Here is a 9823-nt window from a genome sequence, read left to right as displayed (position 1 = left end):
CCTCCTTGTCATTCAATTCAAAGAATTTTTTAATTTCTTCTTTGATCTCCTCGTTAGTCCAGTGGTCTTCCAGTAGTGTGGCTTTTAATCTCCATGAGGTAGGATAGTTCCTTGCCTTCCTTTTATGATTTATTTCTAGTTTGATGCCTTCGTGGTCAGAAAAGATGGTTGGTATGATTTCAATCTTGGTGTATCTGTTGATGTTTGTCTTGTGCCCCAGTATGTGATCGATCCTGGAGAATGATCCGTGTGCGCTTGAGAAAAATGTGTACTCCGTTTTTTTTGGGTTTAGTGTTCTATAGATGTCTGTTAAGCCCAAATGCTCTAGGTCCTTATTTAGAGCTTTAGTTTCTTTACTTATTTTTTGTCTTGTTGATCTATCCATTGTTGATAGTGGTGTGTTGAAGTCTCCCACTACATATGTGTTTTCTCTGATGTCTGTTTTCAGAGAGGACAACAGTTGTCTGATATATTTTGGTGCTCTTTCGTTTGGTGAGTATATGTTAATGAGTGTTATTTCTTCTTGAAGTATTGTCCCCTTAATCATAATGTAGTGACCATTGGGGTCTCTTTTTATTTTTTTGAGTTTGAAGTCTGTTTTATCTGATATAAGTATAGCTGTTCCTGCTTTCTTTTTTGGCCCATTTGCTTGTAGGATTGTTTTCCATCCTTTGACTTTGAGCCTATTTTTATCTTTGTAGCTAAATGTGTTTGCTGGAGACAGCAAAAGGTTGGGTTTTGTTTCTTAATCCAGGCTGCAACTCTGTGTCTTTTTATTGAAGAGTTTAGTCCATTTACATTTAGAGTTAATATTGATATGTTAGCATCTGTATTTGCCATTATGTTTGTCTTTCCTTTGATTTTATTTATTTATTCTTTTAATAACTTTTTTTTTGGTCTTCTTTCGTTGTTATTCGTCCCTCTGAGGTTCTGGCTTTAGGATTCCTTGTAGTATTTTTTGGAGTGGGGGTTTAGTCGCAATGAAATTCCGGAGTTTCTCTTTGTCTGGGAAGGTCCATATTCTTTCTTCATGGAGGAAAGAGAGCTTTGCGGGATAGAGTATTCTTGGTTGGCATCTGTTTTCTTGGAGTCTGTTGACTATGTCCCTCCACTCTCTCCTTGCCCGTAGTGTTTCTTCAGAGAAGTCTGATGTCAGCCTGATTGGTTTTCCTTTGAATGTTATCTGTTTCTTCCCTCTTGTCAGCTTCATTATTTTTTCCTTGTCCTGGATTCTTGGGAGCTTTACTATTATGTGTCTTGCTGTGTTTTCCTTTCGTCGTGGAAGTTTGGTGTTCTTCTTGCTTCTTGTATATCAATTTTCAGCTCCTTCTTCGCATTTGGGAAGTTCTCTTCAATTATCTCCTGGAATATTTTCTCTGTTCCTACATCTCTCTCCTCTCCTTCTGGAATTCCTATAACTCTTATATTTCCTTTCCTCATGGAGTCAGATAGTTCCCGAAGTCTTTCTTCATTCTTTTTCCTTCGTACTTCTCTTTCCTTTTCTGTTTTGGTTCTTTTTATTTCTGTGTCTTCAAGATTACTTATTCGTTCTTCCATTTCATCTATTCTGCTTTCATTGCTTTTCCCAGAGTTCTTTAGTTCCTCCATTAATTCTTTGATCTCCTGCATTTCTCTTACTTCCCTCTTTAGGGACTCAATTTCCTTCTTCTGATCTATCACTTTTTTAATCATGGCAATTTTAAATTCTCTTTCTGGAAGGCTCAGAAGTTCTTCCAAGTTGCTGTCGTTGCAATCTGGGGAGTGGTTTTCTTTTTGTGGTGTGCTTCTTTCCTGAGGAGTTTTTAGGTTGCGTGTGGTTCTTCTACTCCCTACTGTCTGTTTTCTAATTTGTCGTATGCGTTGGGACACTGTGTTGCTCGGACTGACTGACATCTTGGGTGAACTTCTCCGCTCCCCTCTGGCTCTTCCAGGAGCCATCTCTGTCTTCTGGGGGAGCTTTCTGCTGGTTTTAGGCAGTTTTTACTGAAGAAATGTCCCTGTTCTCAAATGGCGAAGCGGGATGCAGTCCCTGCGCCTCCGGTTTCAGGCACACTCTTCTGCGCACCCGGTCTGCCCCGGACGTGGGTTCCTGCTCCCTCTGTGGGCTCAGACTGCTGGTCGGAAGGGCCTGGCGTGGAATAACTTCCCGGCTGGCCACTGGGTCCTCCAGAAACCTTCTGCCCTTTTCAAGCAGTCTTAAGAAATGTCCTGTTTTATAGGGTGTTAGTGACTTTTTTTTTCCTGGTCGCTAGGTGGCGCCAGAGATCTCTCCTATTGTCCTTGGGGGACTGTTTTTCGCCTCCCCCCACCCCGTGGGACAGAGAACAGAGCGGGAATGGTAGGGTACACCTCAACAGCTTTGGGGTGCTGTGTCTGCCTTGTGCCCCACCGTCGTGGAGAAACCACGCCCCGAATTTTCGTGCCCCGGGTCTCAGTTCAAAGCCCTCAGTTCCAGGACGCGGGCTGTAGCCCAGTTCAGTGGCACGGGAATGGCGCCTTTTGCACCACTCCCGTGCCTGGGCGCCTGGATCCTGCTTACTCAGGGAGGGACCTTCACCTCAGTGAGGACCTCCGCGCGTCTCCCCGCAAGCCTAGGTCGTCTCCCCGCAAGCCTAGGTTGCAGGCGCGGGGACCTGGGCAGCCGCGATCCAGGTCTGCACTTGCTTTTCAAGAGCGCCGAGCACTCCGCGTTTCCGCGCCAGCTTACCGGCAGCCCGGGCTGTGTCTAGTTTCCAGATTTTTAATAATTGTAACATTTTGTTATATGAGACCAGAAATATTAAAGAATACAGTATAATGGAATCCATGGAATTCAGATAGCTGGGTTCAAGTGCTAAGTGTGTGGCCTTGATTTGGTCACTATCTGCTAGCTTTCATAATTATCTAATCCATGACATAATAGTCTGGACTGGACGACACACTGACTCTGTCAGTCTTTGATTCAAAAACATAAAATAGACTTTGCTATGATATATATTACACGTCATATATATATAATGCACCATGTGTATGACATTATATAGCACATCTATATCTATATATCTGTGTGTGTGTATTCACAATTCTTCGCTTCTTTCTAACTTCTTATCATGGCATACTTAAAACATGTACAATATAAAAGTAGAGCAAATTATAGCAATCAAAAAAGAGAAATTCGCGTCATTCATAGCATTGTGGATGGAGCTGGGAGGGATGATGTTCAGTGTAATATGTCAGAAAGAAAAATAAAAATATCAAATGATATCACTTACAGTAGGAATATAAAGAAGCCTATTAAAGTGTCAAAAAAAAAAAAGGAGACAAAACTTGCAGGCAAACTATAGATTTGAGGCATGCAGCAGGGGTGGGGGAGGGAGAAGGGTCAAAACCAGGGAGGGAAGAGCACCAGGGACTATGGTGACTGTTCACAGGTGATGTGGTGGTGGGAGATTTATGGGGACTACACCTGAGGGGAGAAATCAAATACTGTACAAATATGAACAACAAAGTAAAAAAAATTTAAAAGTTTAATAAATAAATAATGAAACTAACTAAATGAATAAAAAAAAAAAAGAAGTAGAGAGAATGCAATACCATGTAGCTATCACCAGCTTCCCAATACCAAATCCCCAGTCCTGGCCAAAGTTGCTATAGCCTGTCAACCAAGAAACTGGAATAAAAATAGCTATTTATTTTTGGGATTCTTATTTACAAAATCCAGCATTACAGATTAAGTTAACAACCCAAATTATATCCCATTGGGGGGATGAACAAGGGATTTTAAGGGGGGAAAATTCAAAAGAAGGGCAAGTTTGCAAAGTTATTTACCGAGAATTAGGACTGTTATAGATTCCTTGCAATTCAGTGGATTTTAGTTAAAGTGGCCTTGGTTAATGGAGAAAGAAAGAGATTTATCTTTTCTTTTTTTAAAGATTTATTTATTTATGCATTTGAGAACTGGGGTACAGGACAGAGACATGGGGGGGTGAGAGGATCCACCAGAGACAGAGTGGGGAACAGAACAGGCAGATTGACTGAAATACACTGCTGAGGGGAGCAGCAAGCGAGCCAGGAGAGGTCTGCTGCACCACATGGGCACCTCCCTGGCCAAGAATCTCCCTGGCCGGGGATCAAACCCCTGCTGCAGTGGCTGTTGACAGCTCCATAGGATGCATCTTAATCCCTTGCGCCACCAGGGAGGCCCAGAGAATTATCTTTTCAGCATTCTGGGAAGACTCTGCCTAGCTGGAAATAAGTTCCTGCCAATAAGAAAATAGTTATTAAAAGTAACGTTTCCTCAAGATGGGGCTTTCAAAACAAGATAGAGTGGGTTCAGTCTCTCTCATACATCCCTATTCAGTCTCCACCCACATGTGGGAGAGCAGAACTAAACTAGCAGAGGATGCTAAATTTGAAGCAAACCCTTGAACATAGTCTCATCTCAACTGTGCACATGAACATTGGGACTCCTGAGACCAACATTGTGCTGAATAAGGGGATACATGGGCAGGCAACCAGGACAAAGCATTGCTGTAAAACTACAGTGCTGTGGGCACGGAAGAGTTCTACTAGCTTAAGCCTGAGGCTTTCAATATAGAATAGGTATAGCCTGAACCATGGCAGAGCACCTGAGCTCCTTGTAGAAGAGGGTATGACTTGTGCCCAGGCTAAGATATCTGAGACACTTGACACCCATCACCCACGCTAGAGCTAAAATCAAAACACAGAAATGTTTAAACAAATAGATCTCGAGCACCTACCAATAACAGGAGCAAACACCCCAGAATAAGTCTCTGGGCTGGAAAGAAAAAGAGAACTCCTGGCTCACATTACAACAATGTGTGTCTAGAACTATATGTAGTGCTTAAAAATAGCCTAGAGTAGAAGTGGACACAAGACTATAAGAGACACTAAGACTGTGGAGTCAGCCTAGAAGAGGTATGACAGTGGATCCCACTACACAACTCTGGGACCCACAGCACATGAGGAAATTCAAATTTCTGAGCTTACGGTGGGTAATTCTTTGGTGCCTTACTGCCCTAGTCCTCTTTTTTTTTTTAATTTAAATAATAAATTTTATTTTTATATTCCCCCATACAATTGCAAACGCCCCATTCTGACCCCAGTCCCTTCCCTCCCGCCCCCCACCCCCCAAAAAGTGTCTCTGGTTCATAGTTTTTGGTTGATTTTGATTTTCACTTTCTTATATTCATTTTCCTGGTCCCTTATTTAAGTTTTCTAGATTCCTGCTATGAGTGAGACCATCCGGTATTTTTCTTTTTCTTTTTGGCTTATTTCGCTGAGCATGATCCCTTCCAACGCCATCCATGTTGCTGCAAATTGCATGTGTTTATCTTTTTTGAATGCTGTGTAATATTCCATGGTGTATACGTACCACATCTTCTTGATCCAGTCATCTATTTTTGGGCATTTGGGCCGTTTCCAAAGCTTAGCTATTGTAAATAGTGCTGCTATAAACATAGGGGTGCAGGTGTTCTTTGGAATTGATTTTTCTGTGTCCTTTGGGTAAATACCTAGGAGTGGAATTGCTGGATCACATGGAAGCTCTATGTTTAGTAGGTCCAGAAATCTCCACACAGCTCTCCATAGTGGTTGGACCAGTTTGCACTCCCTAGTCCTCTTTTATACCTACTACCCCTGGCAGTACTAGCCCTTAGGGGCAAAGACAATAATCTGACAATCTTTCCCTATTAATCTATTAATTAATCTATCTGACACATCACAAGTGTCAGAGGAAAAAAATTCTAAAAGGAGCCCTGATTCAGTGGAAGTAGAAAGCATGAGAGAAGGAAATTTGGGGGAGCAGTTTGGGGAATACTAATAGAACTAGACAAAAAATGGATGAAATAAAACAACAGAATAAAGATAATGAAAATATGAGGCAGCTGAAGTTTAAAATAATGAAACTAAGAAACAGTATAGGGGCCTCCCTAGTGGCTCAAGGGGTTAAGACGCAGCACTATGAAGCTCTCTGCAGCCACTGCAGCCCCAATTCGATCCCCAGCCAGGGAGATGACTGACATGGCCCAGCAGCCCTCTCCTGTCTCTCGCCCACTGCACCCCTCAGCAGTGTATTTCAGTAGATCTGTCTGCTCTGCTCCCCACTCTGTCTCTGGCAGGTCCTCTCACCCCCGCACCTCTGGCCTGTACCCCAGTTCTTGTATGCATAAATAAATAAATCTTTAAAAAACACTATAAATGATTTAAAAATTGCATTGTGAGTCTCAACAGCAGCAACAGAATTAATGAACTCAAACATACAATATTACAGAAAACATGAATATAACAACATAGCAAAAAGAAATAAGAAAAATAAAAAGCGTGTAAGAACCCTTTGGAATAACTTAAAGAGAAATAATATGTCTATCTTGGGGATCCCAGAAAGAGAAGAGAAAATAATAGAAAAACTATTTTAATAAATAATCACTGAAACCATCTCATTCTGGGAAAGAACCAGACATTATCATCTAACAAGTCCCAAGAGTTCCAGACAAAATAATACCAAACAGACATACATCAAGGCACAGTATAGAAACATTGTTGAGAACCAATGATGGTAGAGGCCAGAGAGTCTAACAGGTGGCACAAACAACCCATCATACAATCTAACCTCAGTAGAACACTGTAACAAAAAACAATAGAAGTAACACATATGATAATGGAAATGCAACTTAAATAAGACAAACCAGTCAAAAGCTATAGAGCAGCTGACTGGATTTCAAAACAAAGTTCAACGTTCTGCTTTCCATGAGAAACTCACCACCCGCACAAAGAAAGCATAGACTTAGTTTCATGTTATGTGGATATATGATCAAGAGGGGATTGATTGTTTTGTTTAATTTCCATTTCTGTTACTATATATGTTTTCCTGGACTGAAATGGGTTTCAGTTAAATATTATTTAGTTAAATAAAATTTATTTAACTAAAATAAATTTAAATAAAAGTTAAATAAAAACTATTTAGTTAAATAGTTTTTCTTTTTTTATTAGTTTTATATATATATGCATATATATTTAAATTGTTTATTTGCTTTCTGTTTACAAATTTTCCTCTCAACTTTGCTACCATATGTAATACTTTATTTTTTTATAATAAATTTTATTTTTATATTCCCCATACAATTGCAACCCCCTTATTTTGACCCCAATCCCTCCCCTCCTGCCCCCTACCCCCGTAGAGTGTCTCTGATTCATAGTTTTTTGTTGATTTTGATTTTCACTTTCTTACAGTTATTCATCTTCCTGGTCCCTTATTTAAGTTTTCTAGATTCCTGCTATGAGTGAGACCATCCGGTATTTTTCTTTTTCTTTCTGGCTTATTTTGCTGAGCATGATCCCTTCCAGCGCCATCCATGTTGCTGCAAATGGCATGTGTTTATCTTTTTTGAATGCTGAGTAATATTCCATGGTGTATATGTACCACATCTTCTTGATCCAGTCATCTATTTTTGGGCATTTGGCTTGTTTCCAAAGCTTAGCTATTGTAAATAGTGCTGCTATAAACACAGGGGTGCAGGTGCTCTTTGGAATTGATGTTTCTGTGTCCTTTGGGTAAATACCTAGGAGTGGAATTGCTGGATCATATGGAAGCTCTATGTTTAGTAGGTCCAGAAATCTCCACACAGCTCTCCATAGTGGTTGGACCAGTTTGCACTCCCACCAACAGTGCAGAAGAGTTCCTTTTTCTCCACACCCTCGCCAGCATTTGTTGTTGCTAGTTTTTTTAATATGTGCCATTCTCACTGGTGTAAGATGGTATCTCATGGTAGTTTTGATTTGCATTTCCCTGATTGCAAGTGATGTTGAACATTTTTTCATATGCCTGTTGGCCATTTGCATTTCCTCTTCAGAGAAGTTTCTTTTTAGCTCTTCTGCCCATTTTTTGACTGGATTATTTTCTTTGTTGTTGTTGAGTCTCATCAGCTCTTTGCAGATTTTTGTGATCAGTCCTTTATTATTAGTGTTGTGTGCAAAAATGTTCTTTATAGTTTTTCTATTGTTTGCTCTTCTCCTTTAGGTACCCCATGATAGGCATACTTTTTTCCTTTAAGTTATCCCAGAGGGTTCTTACGCTGTTTTTATTTTTCTTAATTCTTTTTTCTACATTGCTATACTCATGTTTTCTCTAACCTTGTCTTTTTGAGTTCACTAATTCTGTCTATTGTTTCTCTTTGTTGTTGAGGTAGTCAATGCAATTTTTTTAAGTCAGCTAGTGTTTCTTAGCTCCATTATTTCTGAATGTAGCTGTCCTATAGTTTCATTATTTTTATTCTATCATTGTTGTATATCCTCTGTTGTTTTTTAAGGTCCATCAGTGTTGACAGGACTGTTCCCTGAATTCCCCTCCTATCGTGCTCCATAAGTCTTGAATTGAGACTCCTTCCAAGGTTGTGTTGTTTTATTTTCTGGCTTTGAACCATGTTCTTGTATCTCCTCATTTACAACTTTCTATGGGTTTTAGAAGAGATCAACTTTTAACTGTTGTTTTTATAGTTGTAGTCAGCAAGTGGCTATAGGTATGAAAGAGGGTTAGGGCAACAGACATTTTAGGATCACCTCCCACTAGACTCAGGAATTTGAATTTCCTGTCGTGAAGCATCTCCTTGCGGAGGGTGGCAGGTGTGTTGGACAGCTCAGGAGTAGCCTGGGCTCCAGGAGTAGCCACTTCTATAGGCAAGGTAAGGAGCTCCTGCCTGGTTTGGGCTAGAGTTGTTCTGTGGTAAGAGCCTCACATTCTAGCCAGTAGTCCTAGTTCTGCGCCCCCATCTCTGCTGCTCTCCAGTATTGCACTCTCCATCTTGGGTGCTTGCTTGTTCATCCATTTACTCAGCATAGTGCCAAATATTAGGAGCCCTGATTTTAGCATTTCCCCCAGTCAATAGCTGTAAGAGGTGCTTCACTGCAGCTTCTCCTCCCTCTTCTTTTTGCCCCGTTATTACTCAAAACAGAGTTCACTTAAGGTTTTCCTACACTTTCAGTGGGGCTGATGTTTATACTGTGTAAGGTAAATCAGTCAGATTTTCCCTTTTTTTTTTTTTTGCTATTGAGTGTGTGTGTAGGAGGCAAGCCTGGTATCTTTACTCTCCTGCCACTTTGCTGTGCTATCCCTAAGAGGTTGTTTTTCAAGGGCCACAGTTATTAAGTGTTAGAGCCAGAGTTTATACTAGAAGAGTCCAACCATCCTATCCCAGCACGCTTTTCAAAAGAACTAAGGACAACCCCAAAGTCAAACACACCTCAGTTACTCTGAGAAGGTAATTGCTTTGAAAGGTGCCCTGGCACCTTCATAGGAATAAAACATGCAATTCAGAGTACAAATCTCTTCTGCTGAGAACTTTGGGGAAACTTTGTTTTTCTTGGCTTGTGCTGCCTGTGATCAAGGAACCATAGACATGCAGGTGACTCTTCAGGGCACCAGGAGCTGAACTCACAGGAATGAAAATATTAAATTTGTCATGAGCCTAAGAAGAGGTGTCCTGAGTCCCTTCAGGTCATAGAGGCCCCTAAAGGCCACTTGGGACTCATCCAGTGTGTGTACATGGGAGAAGAAAAGTGATGTTTTCTCTGTACTTACCTGTCTAAAATATATCTTTTTATACTGTTTTCCAGAAATTGTTCAATAAATTTCAAGTATTTATTTTTCAGTTATTTTTTTTTCAGGGGAGAAAATATCATGCTTAAATCAGATAAGTAACCTCTCCTCTCCCTTTCTGTCCTGCCCCTAGGCCACACCACTAACCCGACTTGCTAGTTGCACTTCAGTAGCTTTCAAACAATGAATGTTTTTAAAAGTTAACTTTTAAAATACAATCCAAATTGATTA

The sequence above is a fragment of the Talpa occidentalis genome, unplaced genomic scaffold, assembly GCF_014898055.3.
Source record: "Talpa occidentalis isolate TD23 unplaced genomic scaffold, MPIMG_talOcc4v2.1 talOcc4.4, whole genome shotgun sequence".
NCBI classification, from domain to species: Eukaryota; Metazoa; Chordata; class Mammalia; order Eulipotyphla; family Talpidae; genus Talpa; species Talpa occidentalis.
Note: the sequence above shows the minus strand (reverse complement) of the source record.